Source organism: Hyla sarda, chromosome 8 (genome assembly GCF_029499605.1).
Source record: "Hyla sarda isolate aHylSar1 chromosome 8, aHylSar1.hap1, whole genome shotgun sequence".
Lineage (NCBI taxonomy): Eukaryota > Metazoa > Chordata > Amphibia > Anura > Hylidae > Hyla > Hyla sarda.
The window spans coordinates 191,768,122-191,789,647 of NC_079196.1; the positions used below are offsets into that span (position 1 = coordinate 191,768,122).

Here is a 21,526-nt window from a genome sequence, read left to right on the forward strand (position 1 = left end):
AGTAATCATAGTGGCCATATATTTTATGAAGGTTTGACGGGGCGCCATTAGCATGGTTTTCATCACTGTGTCTGTTAAAGCTTTATCTGACACAGGAAGTTCACTCAGTATATTGCAATCCTCCATCTCTATCTCATCTCCCTCCCCTCCATCCTGTACCTGATGGAGGGGAGGGAGTGCAGTGCCTGGTCATCAGAGGAGGCCGTTGCTGTAGTGTACGGTGCAATAGAGGGAGTGAGGGACGGGAGTCCGCCATCTTGTAGATCCTCCAGACTGACGTGATGTCTGCCGGGCAGCGGTGGAGATGTACTGCCATTATTATCAGGAGCAGGGAGGTTATGCAGAGCTGGGGCAGATGATGAGCAACAGGTGCGGGAGAGTCCAGGGGCGGACTGACCGGCCGGTCCGATCGGACGCCATCCGAGGGCCCAGCCGGGTTAAGAGCCACCGCTACTGAGGGTCCGGGACACTTGCCCACATCCCCAGCAGACAGTGCTGCCTTCTCCGGTAAGTGTGATACACGCACATACAGGAGAAGGCGTCCCCTCTGTCTGAGCTGCATCTGCAGCTTACACAAAGAGTCGTAACCTCCGCCCCCACGCAGCACGCAACACAGGCGCCGATGACGTCACTCATTGGCGCCTGTACTGTGGAGGGGAGAAGACGTGGGCCCCTGCTGCTGAGGAGATTACTGAGTGGGACATCAGGGGAGCATCATTTATTTTATTTTTTAAATCTATCTATACCTATGGGGAAGAGGGGGGTGGTAACTCTGCCTATACCTATGGGGAAGAGGGGGGTAACTCTGCCTATACCTATGGGGAAGAGGGGGGTAACTCTGCCTATATCTATGGGGAAGAGGGGGGGGGTGTAACTCTGCCTATACCTATGAGGAAGAGGGGGGGTGTAACTCTGCCTATACCTATGGGGAAGAGGGGGGGGGGTTACTCTGCCAATACCTATGGGGAAGAGGGGGGTAACTCTGCCTATACCTATGGAGAAGAGGGGGGTAACTCTGCCTATACCTATGGGGAAGAGGGGGGGGTAGTATAACTTTGCCTATACCTATGAGGAAGAGGGGGGGTGTAACTCTGCATATACCTATGGGGAAGAGGGCGGGGGGTTACTCTGCCAATACCTATGGGGAAGAGGGGGTAACTCTGCCTATACCTATACCAATGGGGAAAGGAGGGGGGACTCTGCTGCCTATAGCTAAGGAGAAAGGGGGTTAACTCTGTTTCTATACCTATTGGGAAGGGGGGTTAACTCTGCTGCCTATACCTATGGGGAAGAGGGGTTCAGTCTGCTGCCTATACCTATGGGGAAGGGTGGGGGGCTAACTCTGCTGTCTATACCTACAGGCAAGGGGGAGTTAACTCTGTTGCCTATGCCTACAGGAAAGGGGGTTAACTCTGCTGCCTATACCTACGGGGAAGGGGGGGCTACCTAACTTTATACCTGGATGCCCAACTACTTACCTGTGGTGTCCCAGTACCGTATGGTATACCATACCTTGTATGGTGGTCCCCAAAGTCAGAGTTACTTCGTTCCAGTAGCATCCTCCTTGTGGGATAACCCCTAGTCGCCTCTTCTTTCTTCAATTTTATGATGTTTATATGTATATTAAATTGCATATTTAATTGTGTATATAGTGTCGCAGGACCTTAGGTCATATGACTAGTGTTACTTCTTTAGGTTATGCTTAACCCCTGAAATGGGCACTGTCAGGAAAACAAAAAATTGATATGTTGTAGTACTTAAGTACTACAACATATCTCTAATATAGTTTAATTAAAAAAGTGATTTTAAAACAGTTTAAAATCACTTTTAAATTCTGCCACTAGGGGTCGCCCTCCTAGTGGCCGAATGCATTCAGCAGTGACGTCACTAATGAATTCCGACTCATTGAAGCCTGGCAACGAGTCGAAATTCAATCACTGCTGTGCTCGCTTTGAGCGAGCGCTTTGAAGGAAGAGGAGGCGCGCAGGCTCGGGGACAAGGTAAAGTATTATGTTCACTGTATTATGTATATGTTCATGTATTATGTATACTGTTCACCTATACAGTATGCCCCAAGTTTCCCCACTACAACTTCCAGCATGCCCTGGGAGTTGTAGCGGGGAAGCCTGGAGGGACACTGAATAGGTGAACTGAGGGGGAGTGGTTTGAGCGGAGCGGCGGGGCCGGGGGGGGGGGTTGCGGCTGCGCGGCGGGGAGGGGGTAATCTGGGTGAACTAAGGGGGAGGGGGAGTGAGTTGAGCGGCGCGACAGGGCCTAGGGGGGGGGGGAAGGGTTGCGGGCTGCGCGGCGGGGAGCGGTATGTGCTCCGGTGTTCACCTATACAGTATGCCGCCAGTTGTTTCCCCACTACAACTCCCAGCATGCCCTGACAGCCAATAGATGTCAGGGCAAACTGGGAGTTGCAGTGGGGAAACAGCTGGAGGCACCCTGTATAGGTGAACTACGGGCGGAAGTTTCAGCCCCAGCAGGCATCAGTGACGTGGTGCCTGCTGGGGAAGTCTGCCTGGTAGTGAGCACACTGCCAGGCAGACAAAAAAGCATTTTTAATATGTAAAAAAAAAAAAAATTAAAGGCAGGGAGGGGGTTAGGGATAGATGGGTAATAGGCAGGGACAAAAAAAAAGTGATGGTGGGAGCTACCCTTTAAGGACCGGGGTTTTTTCCGTTTTTGCATTTTCATTTTTTGCTCTTTGCCTTTAAAAAATCATAACTCTTTCAATTTTGCACCTAAAAATCCATATGATGGCTTATTTTTTGCGCCACCAATTCTACTTTGTAATGACATCAGTCATGTTGCCCAAAAATCTACGGTGAAACAGAAAAAAAAATCATTGTGAGACAAAATTGATTGTTTTGTAACTTTTGGGTTTTTTTCCGTTTCTACGTAGTACATTTTTCAGTAAAAATGACACCTGATATTTATTCTGTAGGTCCATACGGTTAAAATACTTCTATAGGTTTGATTTTGTCGGACTTTTGGAAAAAACCATAACTTCATGCAGGAAAATTAACACGTTTAAAATTGTCATTTCTGACCCCTATAACTTTTTTATTTTTACGCGTATGGGGCGGTATGAGAGCTAATTTTTTGTGCCGTGATCTGAAGTTTCTAACGGTATGATTTTTGCATTGATAGGACTTATTGATCGCTTTTTATTCATTTTTTCGTGATATAAAAAGTGACCAAAAATGGCCAATTTTGGACTTTGGAATTTTTTTGTGCGCACGCCATTGACCGAGCGGTTTAATTAACAATATTTTTTTATAATTCGGACATTTTCGCACGCGGCGATACCATATATGTTTATTTTTATTTTTATTTACACTGTGTTTTTTTTTATGGGAAAAGGGGGGTGATCCAAACTTTTAATAGGGAAGGGGTTAAATGATCTTTATTCACTTTTTTTTAGGGACCTATAGCACTGCACACACTGATGTTTCCCATTGAACACTGGTTTCTCATAAGAAACCAGTGATCGATGATTCTGCCGCTTGACTGCTCATGCCTGGATCTCAGGCACTGAGCAGTCATTCGGCGATCGGACAGCGAGGAGGCAGGTAGGGACCCTCCTGCTGTCCTGTAAGCTGTTTCGGGATGCTGCGATTTCACCGCGGCTATCCCGAACAGCCCACTGAGCTAACTGGCACACTTTCACTTTAGACGTGGCGTTCAACTTTGAACGCGCGTCTAAAGGGTTAATTGCGCGCAGCACCGCGATCAATGCCGCGCGCTATTAACCGTGGCCCCGCATTATAGATTGGGAGCGGACACATGGCGTTCCAGTACGTCATGTGTCCTTAAGGGGTTAAGGACCTTCCGAGGTCACATGGTATAGTCACATGTCAGACCATAATCCTTTGTAAGGAGAATTGACATATGGTATGGACCAATGAGCTTAAGGTCAGCCCCTGCCCATATAAGGGAGCTGCCAGCCAATCCTCTCTCTCTTGGGTTCCTGCTCTGTCTTGCTCATGCAAAGCAAGCAGCATATCTCTTTATTCCAGATTACCAGACTGAGCAGATCTGTTATATCCTTCAAGACAAGCTTAGGCCTGAAGCCTGCCAGCCTCGGCCTGAATCTAACCGTGAGTTTAAATATCAATCCCCGCTAAAGCTAGCGTGACTACTGGACCTAATATTAATCCCTAAATTGACTGGACTATAAGCCTAGGGTGGGAAATACATCATCCCCCCTGTCATCATCCAGACCCCCGTAATTAACACCCTCATTATCATCACCCTGTCATCATCCCCCTTCATCATCACCGCCTGTCATCATCCCCTTGTCTTCATCCCACACCCCCCCTTCATCATCCCCTTGTCATCATCCCACCCCCCCTTCATCATCACTACATGTCATCAGCCCACCCCCCCTTCATCATCACCACATGTCATCAGCCCACCCCCCCTTCATCATCACCATGTCATCAGCCCACCCCCCCCTTCATCATCACCATATGTCATCAGCCCACCCCCCCTTCATTATCACCACATGTCATCAGCCCACCCCCCTTCATCATCACCACATGTCATCAGCCCACCCCCCCTTCATCATCACCATATGTCATCAGCCCACCCCCCCTTCATTATCACCACATGTCATCAGCCCACCCCCCCCTTCATCATCACCACATGTCATCAGCCCTCCCCCCCCCTCCATCATCACCACATGTCATCAGCCCACCCCCCCTTCATCATCACCATGTCATCAGCCCACCCCCCCCTTCATCATCACCATATGTCATCAGCCCACCCCCCCTTCATTATGACCACATGTCATCAGTCCACCCCCCCTTCATCATCACCACATGTCATCAGCCCACCTCCCCCCCTTCATCATCACCGCTTGTCATCAGCCCCCCCCCCCCCCCCTTCATCATCACCGCTTGTCAATGTCTGATTTAACAGTGGTCTTCAACCTGTGGAACTCCAGATGTTTCAAAACTACAACTCCCAGCAAACTACAACTCCCAGCAATCCCAGCAAGCTCGGGCAGAGGCCCTCCCGGTGAAGATGGACAGCCCGGAACAACTATCCCTCCCCACCGGACGGTCTCTGCAGCACAGATGACCCGGAGCAGCGCACCATAACGTCCCGCCGAGCGGAGGTGAGTACAAAACTAAAGGGGGTGAGAGGGTGGGGGGGGCTGGATGATGACGAAGGCTGCCCGGGTTTGCTGGGAGTTGTAGTTTTGAAACATCTGGAGGTCCGCAGGTTGAAGACCACTGAGGGCGGAGAGTTCACTCGAGTATGAGCCGAGGGGGGTGTTTTCAGCACGAAAAATCATGCTGAAAAACTCGTCTTATACTCGAGTATATACGGTATGTGACTCGTCAAAATGTTTGAAGTGTGGAAGTGAAGATGCAGATTTAGACTGTCAAGTAATATCTAATTATTGGAAGCAGGTACTGAGCATTTTTGAAGGTAATATTGGGAAAAAGATCCCTCGTTCTATTGTTTTTGTTATTCTAGGAGACATGGAGAACATGGGGATGGCTAAGGAATTCTTATGTAGAACTTTATGTTTTGCAGGAAGAAAAGTAGATGGAGTAATGTATGAAAATGTTGGTCCTGATAACTGTATACTTGGTTAAGAAAAAAAATTCTGTATCTCTAAATCCCTAACACTGACAGATCAAGGGTAAATATTCAGGTTGAGAAATACCGTAGTTTTATCATATGCAAATGTTATCCATCCAATTGGGTGGCCTTGTTTTTAACTCTGCATAGTCAAAGTATAAATAAATAAAAGAAAACAAGTGAAGATATGATCATATGACTGGGTGAAGTTCAGCTGTGGGAGGACAGTATATATAGAGGAAACCTCTGCTAAGGACCTAATGGTGACTGCTACACCAGGGACCCCATCATGGCTGCAGAACCCGTGACCCTCTTCCTTCTATGCACCCTAATCATGATGATCGTGAAGATCCTGATGAACATTTCAAAAAGAAAGATTTATAATATGCCACCGGGCCCGACCCCACTACCCATTATCGGTAACCTGCATATACTGGATATAAACAGACAAGACTTCACTTTCATGGAGGTAAAATAATCATTTTAGTTTTGATGTCACAATTTGTTCTCAGTCACTGATCCTGGAAATATTAATTACAGTCTTCTTGTCTATGGATATGACATACTGTAATATTCTTAGGGATGTACAATATTTAGGAGAAAAACTTTATTGCAAGGGAAAAAAATAGAACCACATTAATAGAATAAATTCAAATGTCCCCTTCTAGATTCAAAATTAATTGTTAACATACAAATGCAGGTATATTTAAATTTAGCAGCATTGTTATTGTTCTAGTTTTTGGACAGAGTAACAGAGGGCCCTTCAGCCATGTGGTCCTGCAGAAGAAGACCCCAATCAGGGTGACCAAAAGGGGTTTATCCCCTTGAAATGATTTGTCCATTGTCCATTTTGGGTGTGCATTTAAAGAGTTTTAATATTTATTATTTTGTGGTCCTTGAGATTTAAAGTTTCAACAGGTCCTGCAAAAAGTAAGCCCCTCCCCCATATGGCTTTCAAGACAGAAAAATAAAAGAGTAATGGCTTTTAGAAGCATGAAAAGCTAAAATTGCCAATAATATTAAGGCTAAATACACAGTATGACATTTCCTTGTGGAATTTCACTTTGAAAGTCCACTTCTTATGTAGCAGAATAGGATTCCACTGCACAGTGCACACTACGGAAGTTTTTTGAGCTGCAGACGCTCCCACCACTGAAGTTCGTCCGCCAGAAGAATGATCATGTTGATTCTTTCGGCAGAATCTACCTGAAAAACACTGCTATGTAAGAGAATGGCAATGTATCTATGGTGCTAGTGCTGACTGATTCAGACGGGGCAATACCATAGCGTGGATCTAGGTTAGGCAGCCAGGTATGTGGACGGGCAAGGTTAGACAGCCAGATATGTAGGGGGCAAGGTTAGGCAGCCGTGAGGGGGGGGGGGCAATCTTAGGCAACCAGGTTGGGGGGGAGGCCAGGTTAGGCAGCAAGGTATGTGTGAGCGGGCCAGGTTAGGCAGCAAGGTATGTGGGGGCGCCAAGTTAGGAAGCCAGGTATGTGGGTGGAAAGGTTAAACAGCAAGGTATGTGGGGGGCCATGTTAGGCAGCAAGGTATGTGGGGGGGCCAGGTTAGGAAGCCAAATATGTGTGTGTGGAAAGGTTAAACAGCAAGGTATGTTTGGGCCAGGTTAGGCAGCAAGGTATGTGGGGGGGCCAGGTTAGGAAGCCAGGTATGTGCGTGGAAAGGTTAAACAGCATGGTATGTGGGGGGCCAGATTAGGCAGCAAGGTATGTGGGGGCCAGTTTAGGCAGCCAAGTATATGTGGGGGCTATGTTAGGCGGTCAGGTTTGTGGGGGACCAGGTTAGGCAGCCAGGTGTGTGGAGGCCCAGCCTTTACCTGGCCTGGCCCTCGGACCACGTCAGAATGGACCGGCCGGTCAGTCTGCCCCTGTTGTATGTGCAGCATATCCGTTCTCTCTGACAGAACCATCCCTCATTGTTTATTACAATTTGGGTGATTTTCTCAAAGTCATATCACTGTTAAACTGTGGAGATTGGAGGAATCACAGACTATTACAAAAATGTGCATGCTTGCATCTTCATAAGTAGAAGAAAATACATTTAAGTACATTTAAGTGAACAACAGAATAGCTGAAATGTTATTAGAACTTTCTGTTACTTACTGTTTTTCAGCTTGCAAAGAAATATGGTCCGGTGTTCACCTTCCATTTTGGTGCTATAAAAGCAGTGGTTCTGGTTGGGTATGAAGCCAATAAAGAAGCTCTAACCACAGCAAAATATAGTTTTGGAGAACGGGGTGCATACCGTATTTCTGATAACTATCAACAGAATCATGGTAATTAACCCCTTAAATGATTCTAAGCTGTGTCTATCAACTAGAATCACGGCGCACATACCATTGAGGAAGAGGCCAAAAACTTCAATCTTGTTTTATAAGACCAGGGAATCTTGTTTCTCACAGTCTGATTGTCCTTTAGGTGCTTTTTCAAATTCTGGGGCCCACATTTATCATTGTCTTTAGACAGTTTTTTGTGTCTAAAAAGGGGCAAAAAAGGAGCAAGCAGGGTTTTTTTGCGCCTTTTGTGCGCCTTTTTGTTTACACATTTCTGCTGATTTTGAGTTGCAATCCACTGATTTTGGCAATACACATGATATGGAAGGGTTTTATCAACTGCGCCTTTTTGTGAAAAGGAGCAAAAAAGGCGCAAAGTCACTGAAAAGTCTCTAAAACTGCACCAGCCCAGACATCTTTGATGTCGCTTTATGAAATCGTGGATGGTACTATTTTTTCTGTATGTCACAATGGGAGGTTCTTTACTGATAGGAACTAAATCTGTATCGGTTTGAAGAATGTAACAATGTTTCAATATGGCTTTTTTAATTGTTCTGTTCATATTGGTGTTTTTAAACGAGAATATCATGGCTCTCTCTTTTTTTTTTTTTTTAAGAACTTCTTAACAGGTCCTCTCTGGAGACACTATTGATTTTGTGTTTAGCTTGCTTATACACAGATTTAGGATACCCGCGTCTCACTAGTCTGGATTCTAGCTCCTCAGCCTGTCTATCAAATCCCTCCTGTGTATTGTTGATCCTTTTCAGTCGGACAAGTTGGCCATAAGGGGTACTGTCCCTAACTTGGGGAGGATGAGAGGATTTGTAATGGAAGAGAGCATTCTTTGAGATTTCCTTCCGGAAACTGGATGTTATTATGTGTTCTTCCACTATGTCTACTTTAATATCGAGGAATTCCAAGGACTTTCCCCCCAACACTGTCATTGAGGTAGGTGACAAACTCTTGACATTGACTATTCAATTACATAAATGATGTAAATATGAGGTTTACCTCAGTGTTCGGAGGAAATTCCTTGAAATTCCTGGATATTAAAGTAGACATAGTGGAAGAACGCATAATAACATCCGGTTTCTGTAAGGAAATCTCAAAGAATGCTCTGCTCCATTACAAATCCTCTCATCCTCCCCAAGTTAGGGACAGTGGAGGACATGTATCAATAATGGTGCAGCAATGTGTGATTTTATGTATGTTTTTTGCGTCAAATGGAGCATATTTGCGCCAAAATTATCAATTGTCGTACGCAAGTTTGGAATTTTGGCACAAATGTAGCCCTACAAAAGGTGCAGACCCCAGAATTCCAGACAGTAAATCTGACTTTGGGACATTCTATTGTTGTAGCTATTTTCTCTGTCACTTTATTCATGGTGTAGATTTGCGCCTAAATGAAGGTATTTGCGGCTTAACTTGCGCCAAATCGAAAAGTCGCAATTAATGAATTCCAGACCAAAGAATGATTGTAACTGTAATCACGACCAACAAAGTGAAATCAGTTATTTTGTTCTAAACCATTTGGCGCAATTGTTTGTCGTAAAAAGTGACATAAAAGGAAATTTGAGACAAATGACAGTCAAAAAAACAGGGTAAAATCCTTCATACATACCCCCCAGTATCCCTTACCGCCAACTTGTCTGACTGAAAAGGATCAACAATGCACAGGAGGGATTTGATAGACAGGCTGAGAAGCTAGAATCCAGACTAGTGAGACACGGGTACCCTAAATCTGTGTGTAAGCAAGTTAAACACAAAATCAATCGGGGAGATTTACCATCGTTGCTTTGGTAAACGAGCTGTGTAGGCATTTTTTTCTTGCTTTTGGTTTTGCTTATGTTTTGACACATTTATTATACTATCATAGGGGGTTGATAAATTTGGCTTACATAAGCAAAAACCAATAAATGACTTCAGAACACCAATTTGTAACCCCACCTCTAGTCACAGCTGTGAAAAAAGTCTAATATATATATATATGTATATATATATATATATATATATATATATATACATATGTTTAATACATTTAATTTACCACTCCCCTCCGCCCCCCCCTAAATGTACTAACACATTTTTTGTTTGTTCTTTTCTTCTTCTTTTAGATCTGTATATACTATGGACTACTTTAGATTTGGGGGAGTACAGTGTCCAGCTTTTTTTTTTTGTTTAATATTAATAAAATGGTTAACGCGGGCTTGTGGGGGGGTAGTGATTTTTTAAATAAAAGTTTTTTAAACGTGTTGTGTTTTTTTGTTTTTTTTACTTTTCAGGCTTAGTAGTGGAAGCTGTCTTATATACGGAATCCGTTACTAAGCCAGGGCTTATCGTTAGCCCCAAAACCAGCTAACGCTAACCCCCAATTATTACCCCGGTACCCACCGCCACAGGGGTGCTGGGAAGAGCCGGTATCAACAGGCCTTGGGCGTCAAATATGGCGCTCCTGGGCCTAGGCGGTAACAGGCTGGCATTATTTAGGCGGGGAAGAGCCAGTAACAATGATCCTTACCCACCCTGGTAATGTCAGGCTGTTGTTGCTTGGTTGGTATCTGGCTGAGAATAAAAATACGGGGAACAACACACATTTTTTTCCTGAATAATTAAATAAATAAAATTAAAAAAAAATGCATAGGTTTCCCTGTATTTTTATTCTCAGCCAGATACCAACCAAGCAGCAACAGCCTGACATTACCAGGGTGGGCAAGGACCATTGTTACTGGCCCTCCCCAGTCTAAATAATGCCAGCCTGTTACCGCCTAGGTCCAGAAGCGCCATATTTGATGCTCCAGGCCTGTTGGTACTGGCTCTTCCCGGAACACCTGTGGCGGTGGGTACCGGGTTAATAATTGAGGCTAACTCTAAGCCCCGGCTTAGTAATGGATTCCGTCTATAAGACAGCTTCCACTACTAAGCCTGTAGAGTAAATAAATAAATAAATTAAAAAAAAACACGTTTAGAATTTTTTTTTCCAAAAAACAGTCCCCCTCAAGCCCTTGTTAACCCTTTTATTAGTATTTAAAAAAAAACACATGGGTCATCGTTGTAGTCCTCCGAATCCAAAGTAGTCCTCTGCATGAACGGATCTGAAATGAGAAGAAAAGAAAACACAAAAGTATGTCAGTACATTTATAGGGCTCTCCCCTGGGGAGAACACCCATAAAGCAGAATTTCCAAACAGGGAGCCTCCAGCTGTTGCCAAACTACAACCCCCATCATTTCCAGACAGCCTTTGGCTGTCTGAGAATGATGGGTGGTTTAATTTAGCAACAGTGAGCCTCCAGTTTAGCAACATCTGAAGTCTTGTTGTTCCTAAACTACAACTCCCATGATAGGAATTGTAGTTTAGGAACAGCGAGACTTCAGTTGTTGCTAAACTACAACTCCCATGATGGGAGTTGTAGTGTAGAAACAGCTGGAGGCACCCTGTTTCTAAACTACAACTTCTAAGATGGAAGTTGTAGTTTAGCAACAGCTGGAGGCACCCTGTTTCCAAACTACAACTTCCATGACAGGAGTTTTAGTTTAGAAGCAGCGGGAGGCACCCCATTTCTAAAATACAACTTCCATGATGGAAGTTGTAGTTTAGAAACAGCTGGAGGCACCCTGGTGCTAAAATGCCAGCCGCATCTACCACTGGCCTACTAGCTGTTGCAAGACTACAACTCCAGGCATTACAGTGAGGACATGCTAGGAGTTGTAGTTGCAACTCCTGGGCGGGTGATTGATACAGGCCAGCTCCCACAAATATGAAACTACGCTGTAATTTCATATTTCCCGGGCGGTTCTGTGATTGGCTGGTTGGTCTCGGCCAATCACAGCACCACCTGGAAAATATGAAATAACAGTGTAGTTTCATATTTCTGGGAGCCGGTGCATTGCCGTGGAATGAGATTTGCCATAGAATGAGATGGTCCGCCTCCATCACATCCTATTGGCTCTCTCTTGTCACGTGACATATTTAAACGTCACGCATCGATGCGCACAGCAGTGTCAGTTTGGCTATCACAGGGAGAGGATCTCCTCACCCTGTGATAGCTGAAGCTGTACGGAGCTCTCATGGCCTCTGTGGCCCGACAGAAGTTCACACATGTACGCAGCTCATACGGCTGCCTCATATACATTTACTGTTGATGCACAGCGCTATCGGGATCCCTATGCCCGATGGTGCTGTCATCAGGATCCCCACGCCCGCAGCTCTACTCCCCGTCCTCCGCCCCCCGCAGCTGTACTCCCCGTCCCGTTAACGCTCAGGGAGCGGGGAACAGAAAGTAGAGCATCGGGCGCAGGTAAAGTAGTACTGCGCATGCGCAGCACTACGCGAATAACTTAACCTGCGCCCGATGCTCTACTTTCTGTTCCCCGCTCCCTGAGCGTTAACGGGACGGGGAGTACAGCTACGGAGGGACGGGGAGTAGAGCTGTGGGGGACGGGGAGTAGAGCTGCGGGGGACGGGGAGTAGAGATGCGGGGGACGGGGAGTAGAGATGCGGGGGACGGGGAGTAGAGATGCGGGGGACGGGGAGTAGAGATGCGGGGGACGGGGAGTAGAGATGCGGGGGACGGGGAGTAGAGATGCGGGGGACGGGGAGTAGAGATGCGGGGACGGGGAGTAGAGATGCGGGGACGGGGAGTAGAGATGCGGGGACGGGGAGTAGAGATGCGGGGACGGGGAGTAGAGATGCGGGGACGGGGAGTAGAGATGCGGGGGACGGGGAGTAGAGCTGCGGGCGTGGGGATCCTGATGACAGCGCCATCGGGCATCGGGATCCCGATAGCGCTGTGCATCAACAGTAAATGTATATGAGGCAGCCGTATGAGCTGCGTACATGTGTGAACTTCTGTCGGGCCACAGAGGCCATGAGAGCTCCGTACAGCTTCAGCTATCACAGGGAGAGTAGATCCTCTCCCTGTGATAGCCAAACTGACACTGCTGTGCGCTTCGATGCGTGACGTTTAAATATGTCACGTGACAAGAGAGAGCCAATAGGATGTGATGGAGGCGGACCATCTCATTCTATGGCAAATCTCATTCCACGGCAATGCACCGGCTCCACTGCCCCGGCCCCACATCTTCTTCCAGCCCGCACTCATCTCCCCCCAGCCGGCACTGATCTCCCCCCAGCCGCTGCTCATCTCCCCCCAGCCACCGCTCATCTCCCCCCAGCCGCCGTTCATCTCTCCCCAGCCTCCGCTCATCTCCCCCTAGCCGGCACTCATCTCCTCCCAGCCGCCGCTCATCTCCCCCCAGCCGCCACTCATCTCCCCCCAGCCGCCGCTCATCTCCCCCCAGCCGCCACTCATCTCCCCCCTAGCCGCCGCTCATCTCCTTTCCTCCTGAGTGGCGGGGGGAGAGATGAGCTGCAGAGGGGGGGAGATGAGCGGCGGGGGGGGGGGGAGGGATGAGCAGCAGAGAGGAGATGAGCGGCGGAGGGGGGGGGGAGAGATGAGCGGCCTGTTAAGATTACGGGGGAGATATGTGATTTATAGGGGGCAGTGGGAAGGGAGATATGAGATGATCAGGTGCCCGGGTTCCTTTGTACAGATATGATTTCATATTTCCTGCCTGCTGCCAGCTGCCAGCGGGAAATATGAAGTTCCGCTCTCCAAAGCAAGTTTTGTAAGCCAGCTCCAGACTTGCTTACATTTACGCGGTTGCGACTTTTTGTGCGACTTTCGCACTTGATAAATCCCTGACCTGAAAACTGAAACTTGCTTTGGTAAGCTCTTCTGTAGATTTTTGCTTACAGCCAAATGTCGCACAAAAAATTGCTTAGGCGCACATGCGACTTTTTGTGTGATTTTTGTAAGCAAAAAAAGAGCTCTAAATCCCTTGATAAATCTCCCCCAATAATATCTCCAGAGAGGACCTGTTAAGAAATTCTAAAAAAAAAAGAGAGAGCCATGAATGTGCGATATTCTCATTTAAAAACACCAATATGAACAGAACAATTAACAATCAACATTCTTCAAACCGATACAGATTTAGTTCCTATCACTAAAGAACCTCCCATTGTGACATACAGAAAAAATAGTACCATCCACGATTTCATAAAGCGACATCAAAGAAAGATTTATGTAATGAAAGAGTAGCTGTCAGATAACAGACCTGTGGGAAATTTTAGTTGTGCATCATGTTCATTTTGTAAACACAACCTGAAAGATAAGTCAGTTAAACTAGGGAGCTATACTATCCAGGTCCGCCAGTTTATCATGTGGTAGGGCCTTGGGGGTGTAGTGTAGTTGGGGTGTTATTTCAGTATATGACTGGCTAATTTAACCCCTGTCACTCGTGACGCCAGGGTGGGGGTTAATACGCTGAGGTAAATCTTCGGCCTATCGCCACCCTTCCCAGAAATGATAGGTGCGTGCTTAAATGAATGAAGGTCCACAATAGGGATGAACTTGAACTTGTATAAACTTTACTGAGGTACTTGCGGTACATCCAATTAACAGCAACAGTCTTATCAATACAGTCTCTATGTAGCACGGCAGTGATTGGCAGATGCCGCGGACCATTAGCTTATCCAAAGGATTATTAGAATTAGGAGTGATGCAGAGATCCATCCGGATTTAGGGGTCTGTTTAGGTCTGGTGATCTTGCAGACTTAAGAGGGACTGAGGTAACTCACAGTTGTGTAAAGATGGCTGTTGCCGCAAGGCTTGGGCCTAGTCACTGCTGACGACAGCTGCGCAGATCCGTCCTCATCAGCAGCGCAGGAACAAGAGGGGGATTAATGGCCGCCGCTCCCTTTTGGGCAGGGCCGTTTTGGATTGGTCCATGTCAGCTGTCACTCACCGTTACAATGCATGGTGGGCGATCTCCTGACTTCCTCCAAAGGTCCTTGAACCATAAAACCATAGAGTTTTGGAACGCATCACGTGACCCGCAGGTCCTGTGACACTACAACAAGGTAAGTATACATTATATACATATATACTCTTAGAATCTTAATAATTTTAACCATTAAAGGGGTGACAAGGGGCTAACTATAGATGAGGACCCCACTGGAACTAGGGACTCTGACTTTGGGGACCTCACCACAAGGTAACGGATGCAATCCGGTACCGGGATACCACAATCACATGTAGAACAGATCACATAGTCTATGCGTTAATATGTGAGTGCAGTTTTTATTATGTTGGCAAAATGATTCACCCTTTATTCCATAGAGTCAGAGAGCACCTCCACTTGTTGAAGACAGGTAGAGGGACCACTCACTTTATAGAGCACATGATAGCAAAGCATGCTGGAAACCCTCAAGCAGTGAAATTTGCCGCATTGGAATGAGTGGGGAAAAAATTAGACATCAAACCCTACTTACAAAAGAAGCCAGATGGATCCTTTGCTTGGATGCGACAGGACCTCTGGGTCTAAATGTTTATAACGCAATTAATGCATTGTTATAATTTTGATCCCCTGCATTAGACTCCCTTTGTAATTATGTTGCTGACACCCTATCAGATTTGGTTTTAAAGACATTTATTGGTTTTGGTATTCAGAGTTAATTTGTGCACTAGGTCCGGTGTGTTTCTGTGACCCCTCCCACTGTCTTTTGTATATACCTTTCTGATGTACACCTGTCGGAAGGGGCCTGACGAAGTGCAAGGAGTGCGATACGGATCGTCACCCACCGGCTAAACCCACCCGTCCTTGTTCCACCTTTCCACCTCCCTGCTGTATGTTTACCTGCAACCTCAATAAAGACGTTATACTGCTTAACCACTTAAGGACTCAAGGCGAACAGGTCCTATCCCTGCTATTAGTCGGTCAGAAGGGACCGCAGCAGGCGGCGATGAGGTGCGACTCGCTAGTGCAGAGTACGGAAGCCAGTGAGTTGTTGCCTAGCCGCATCTGGAGGGCTACAGTTTGGAGACCACTACACAATGGTCTCTAAACTGTAGTACTCCGGATGTTGCAAAACTACAACTCCCAGCATGCCCACACAGCAGTTTGCTGTCAGGGCATGCTGGGATTTGTAGTTTTGCAATATTTGGAGAGCCACAGTTTGGAGATCACTGTGCGGTGGTTTCTAAACCGTGGCCCTCTATATCTTGCAAAACTACAACTCCCAGCATGCACGAACAGCAAACGGCTGTCTCGGCATGCTGGGAGTTGTAGTTGCGTACCTCCAGCTGTTGTATAACTACATCTCCCAGCATGCCCTTCGGCAATCAGTACATGCTGGGAGTTGTAGTTTTGCAACAGCTGGAGGCACACTGGTTGGAAAATACTGAGTTAGGTAACAGAACCTCACTGAAGGTTTTCCAACCAATGTGCCTCCAGCTGTTGCAAAAGTGCAACTCCCAGCATGCACGGTCTGTCAGTGCATGCTGGCAGTTGTAGTTTTGCAACAGCTGGAGGTTTGCACCCCCTAAAAGGGTAAAAAGACCCCCAAAATTTGTAACCCAAGTACGGAAATACCCCATATGTGGGTGTAAAATGCTCTGCGGACGCACAACAAGACTCAGGAGTGAGAGTGCACTATGTACATTTGAGGCCTAAATTGGGGATTTGAACAGAGATGGCTGATTTTACAGTGGTTCTGACATAAACGCAAAAAAATAAATACCCACATGTGACACCATTTTGGAAACTACACCCCTCATGGAACGTAACAAGGGGTATAGTGAGCCTTAACACCCCACAGGTGTTTGACAAATTTACGTTAAAATTGGATGGGAAAATAAAAAAAAACTATTGTAACTAAAATTCTGGTGTTACCCAAAATTCTTCTATTTCACAAGGGAAAATGGGGGAAAAAAAGCCCCCTAAACTTTGTAACCCCATTTCTTCTGAGTAAGAACATACCCCATATGTGGATGTAAAGTACTCTGCGGGCAAACTACAATGCTCAGAAGAGAAGGAGCGCCATTGAGCTTTTGGAGAGAAAATTTGTCCGGAATGGAAGGCCATGTGTGTTTACAAAGCCCCCATAGTGCCAGAACAATGTACCGCCACCCCCCTTCCCAAATGTGACCCTATTTTGGAAATTACTTCCCTCACGTAATGTAATAAGGGGTGAAAATGAATAATGTAATTTTTCATTTGCACAGCCCACTGTTCCAAAGATCTGTGAAATGCCAGTGGGGTGTAAATGCTCACTACTCCCCTTATTCAATTCTGTGAGGGGTGTAGTTTCCAAAATGGGGTCACATGTTTGGGGGGGGGGTCCACTGTTCTGGAACCATGGGGGGCTGTGTAAATGCACATGGCCCCCAACTTCTATTCCAACCATTCCAAACAAATTCTCTCTCCAAAAGCTCAATGCGCTCCTTCTCATCTAAGCATTGTAGTGAGCCAGCAGAGCACTTGACGTCCACACATGGGGTATTTCCATACTTAGAAGAAATGGGGTTACAAATTTTGGAAAGCATTTTCTCCTATTACTATTTTTCCATTTACACATCCGATTTTAACGAAAATTCATCAAACACCTGTGGGGGTGTTAAGGCTCACTGTACCCCTTGTTACGTTCCTTGATGGGTATAGTTTCTAAAATAGTATTTTAAATTTTTTTGCAGTTCTGGCACCATAGGGGCTTCTCAAATGAGACATGCCCCCCAAAAAAACATTTCAGCAAAACTTGCTTTCCAAAATCCAAATGTGACTCCTTCTCTTCTGAGCATTGTAGTGCACCCGCAGTGCACTTGACGTCCACACATGGGGTATTTCCATACCAAGAAGAGATGGGGTTGCAAATTTTGGGGGGCATTTTCTCCAATTACCCCTTGTAAAAAATGTAAAATTTGGGGAAAATCCACCATTTTAGTGAAAAATAATTTTTCTGAAAAACTCTTCAAAATCCCATTGTCGCTTCTTCCCTTCTGAGCCCTCTAGTGTACCCACAGAGCACTTGACATACACATATGAGGTATTTCCTTACTCGAGAGAAATTGGGCTCCAAATTTTAGGGTAATTTCTCTCCTTTTACCCCTTGTAAAAATTCAAGCCTACAAGAACATGCCAGTGTAAAAAAATTAGGATTTTTAATTTTCTCCTTCACTTTGCTGCTCTTCCTGTGAAACACCTAAAGGGTTAACACACTTTCTGAATGTCATTTTGAATGCTTTGAGGGGTGCAGTTTTTATAATGGGGTCATTTATGGGATATTTCAAATATGAAGGCCCAAATCCACTTCAAAACTGAACTGGATCTGAAAAATTCAGATTTTGAAATTTTTGGGAAAAATTTGAAAATTGCTGCTGAAATTTGAAGCCCTCTGATGTCTTCCAAAAGTAGAAACAGGTCAACTTTATGATGCAAACATAAGGTAGATATATTGTATATTTGAATCAATACATAATTTTTTTGGTATGTCCTTATAAGCAGAGAGTTTCAAAGTAAAAAAAAAAATGCTAAATTTTCAAAGTTTTCATCAAATTTTGGAATTTTTTACCAAGAAATGATGCAATTATCGATGAAAATTTACCACTAACATAAAGTAGAATATGTCACAAAAAACATACTTGGAATCAGAATGAAAAGTAAAAGCATCCCAGAGTTATTAATGCTTAAAGTGACAGTGGTCAGATGTGCAAAAAATGCTCGGGTTCTTAAAGGGTACTCCGGTGGCCAATTTTTTTTTCAGTTTCTACTTACCCTTGCAGTGGAGTTTTCTTCTTATCTCCGTTCTCGTGCTTGCTCTTTGTTTGTCTTTCTTTTCCTTTCTTTGCACAAGAGTGTCCATGTAGTGTAGCATCTATTTACGTTTTGCCTTTGCTTCGGAAAACTATAGCTCCCAACATGCCTTGTAGCCTGTCTCCTCTTTCAGTGCCCTGCCTGCCTAACTTGTTTTGCGTTGACGCTCAGCCCTCTTTTGGGTGTTTTTTTTTCTTTCCTCTTTAGCACTCCCTTTCCCCATCCTGCTCATTAGTATAGTCCTCCCACCCTCACTGTCAGCTTCTCACCCCACAATCCCCACATCAGGGAATGGATGAATTTCCTGCCACAGCATGCTGTCCCCACAATGTGACACACAGGCGCTGCTCTGCTTCCTGACCCCCACCACCCCAATCGAAGTCCCCGCAAGGGTTAACTGTGAATGAATTGCCAGCCACAGCACTGTCCCACCATCAGGGAACCAGTCATATGTGACCCGCGGGCACTGCTCTGCTTCCTGATAACCCCCCGTACCCCACCCCCAAAGTGAGGTCCCTGCAAGGGTTAACTGGGAATGAATGAATTGCCAACTGCAGTGCTGTCCCCACATCAGAGGACTAGTCATATGTGACCGAAGGGTGCTTTTCTGCTTCCTGATACCCCCCCCCCCAAACAATGTCCCTGCAAGGGTTAACTGGGAGCCGCAGCAGCCCTGTACATTCTTCCCACGTCGAGGAATGAATGAATTGTGAGCGCGAGCGCAGGGCTTCTGATCAGTGTCACAGTTAAGGGACATCTGTAATAATGATTTTGACATATTCCTGTGCCCGGGGCTGCAAAAATAAACAAAATAAACTTTGACTTACCTTCCTACGTTCCCAGGTAAGAGCCGTCAGCTACAGGTAAGAGCCATCAGCTGAGAGCTGTCAGTGAATCACTGGCCGCAGCGATGTCCTGCCTCTGCCGGGGATAGGCTGAGCGCACTGTCATGTAAAGAGCCGGCCGGTCACATATGACTAGTTCCCTGACGTGGGGACAGCGCTGCGGCTGGCAATTCATTCATTCCCAGTTAACCCTTGCAGGGACTTTGCTTGGGGGGGTTATCAGGAAGCAGAGGAGCGCCCGCGGGTCACATATGACTAGTTCCTTGATGTGGGCACAGCGCTGCGGCTGGCAATTCATTCCCTGATGTGGGGATTGCCGTGGGGGGAATCATAATAGCGATGCGGCTGACATGTTACTAATCTCCCCACCATGGGGATCATGCACCTGTGAGAATCATGATAGCTGATTCCCCCCGTGGGCACATGGTCCCCATGGCGGGGAAGGGGTTACATGTCAGCAGCGGAGCTGATACAGGGTATTCGAGCTGGGTGCAGGTCAGGCTGACAGCGGGAGGAGACATCTATCCTCCCTCAACAATTCAATGAATATTCATTACAGGGGTGTGGAAAAGGGGTGAAGTGAATTGAGGGGTGAAGGGGTGAAGTGAATTGAGGGGTGAAGAAAAAAAAACAGCAACGCTTGCAGCTCTGTCGTCATGTCCACAACAGTGAACACATGGCCGCAGGTGTGGACAACAGTCAAAAGCAACCAGAAAAACTACTGAACTTCCTTCACAGAAAAGAGGTCAGTAAAAACATTTATGCTGTGGACAGATGTATAACATGTGATTTACAAAAGTGCTAATCTCACTACAAGCATGCTAGATAACCACAAAATTGAGGTACCGGAGTACCCCTTTAAGGTGAAAATGGGCTGAGTCCTTAAAGGGTTAAAGAATTGTGTCCGAGGAGAGTGCACCAATGCTTCTTCCTAATGCAAGTTTATTTTCACACTGTGATCTATTTGTGAGCACCATATGCCAGACACTTGGAGGAAATAAACCGCATACACTGGATGTGCTGATCCTGCATGCAACAGTAGTATCTTTAGTGGCGTACGAAGTCGGGACTGTGCTGGGTTATGTTAACTTGGGAGAAGCTTTGTTCTTCTCTTCTAGGAGTTTTCCTCGCCAATGGAGAGTCATGGAAGGTACTCCGAAGATTTATGCTTTCTATATTAAGAGATCTTGGGATGGGGAAGAATCCAATTGAAGGAAAAATTATTGAGGAGCTACAGTTCCTAAATGCAGCAATTCAGTCCTACAATGGTGAGACTGGTGATCAGTAATATTACCAATCCTAGAGTGTTTTGTTAGTAAATGCTGACTATACATGATGATAGGTACTGTCTATAGGTAGGGCTGTGATCCATTTGATCTGTTTGTAGTGTATACATACACAATGCCTAATACTACATATAATTGTGCTCTCCAGGTAAACCTTTTGATAAAAAAGTGCTCTATCTAGCTGCCCCAAATATTATTTTTGGGATGTTATTTGGGAGACGTTTTGACTATGATAACCCAACATTCCAGAAGATTATAACCATATTGGATGACGTTATTGTCTATACTGGTACACCGGCTGCTAAGGTAAAGAATGAAATTAGTGATTGGTAAAAACCTTTATACACTAGATAAAGGCAATGGCATGACCAAGGGCAGGACACAGTGTTAGCATCATTACAACAAGCATGAGATATGGATGCGCAATTGCAAACGTTCAGTGGGGGGAATTCATCAAGCTGTGCTTATGTACATGACTTACGTACACTGTTTTCCATGGTGTAACTGTTGCTTACGTGTGACACATTTATTATACTATCACAGGGGTGTTGATAAATTTGGCTCACATAAGCAAAAACAAATTTTTAGCATACATAAACAAAAACCAAGAAATTACTTCAGAACACCACTTTGTAACACCACCTCTTCTCCTCTGTGACTTTTCTGCTCTAATGCCGCATTTGCCTCATAATCCATTACTAAGCTCCACTACTAAGTTTTTGGGAGTGTTAGTCCCAAAAACAGCTAGCGCTAACCCCCAATTATTAACCTGGTACCCACAGCCACAGGGGTGTCGCGAAGAGCCGGTACCAACAGGCACAGAGCATCAAAAATGATGCTCCTGGGCCTAGGTG

At 45.7% G+C, this 21,526-nt stretch overlaps 1 pseudogene; it reads left to right on the plus strand.

The window, feature by feature from the left end:
• Positions 1–5,852: 5,852 nt before the first annotated feature.
• Positions 5,853–21,526, plus strand: part of LOC130284533 (cytochrome P450 2W1-like) — a 56,843-nt pseudogene continuing 41,169 nt past the window's right edge.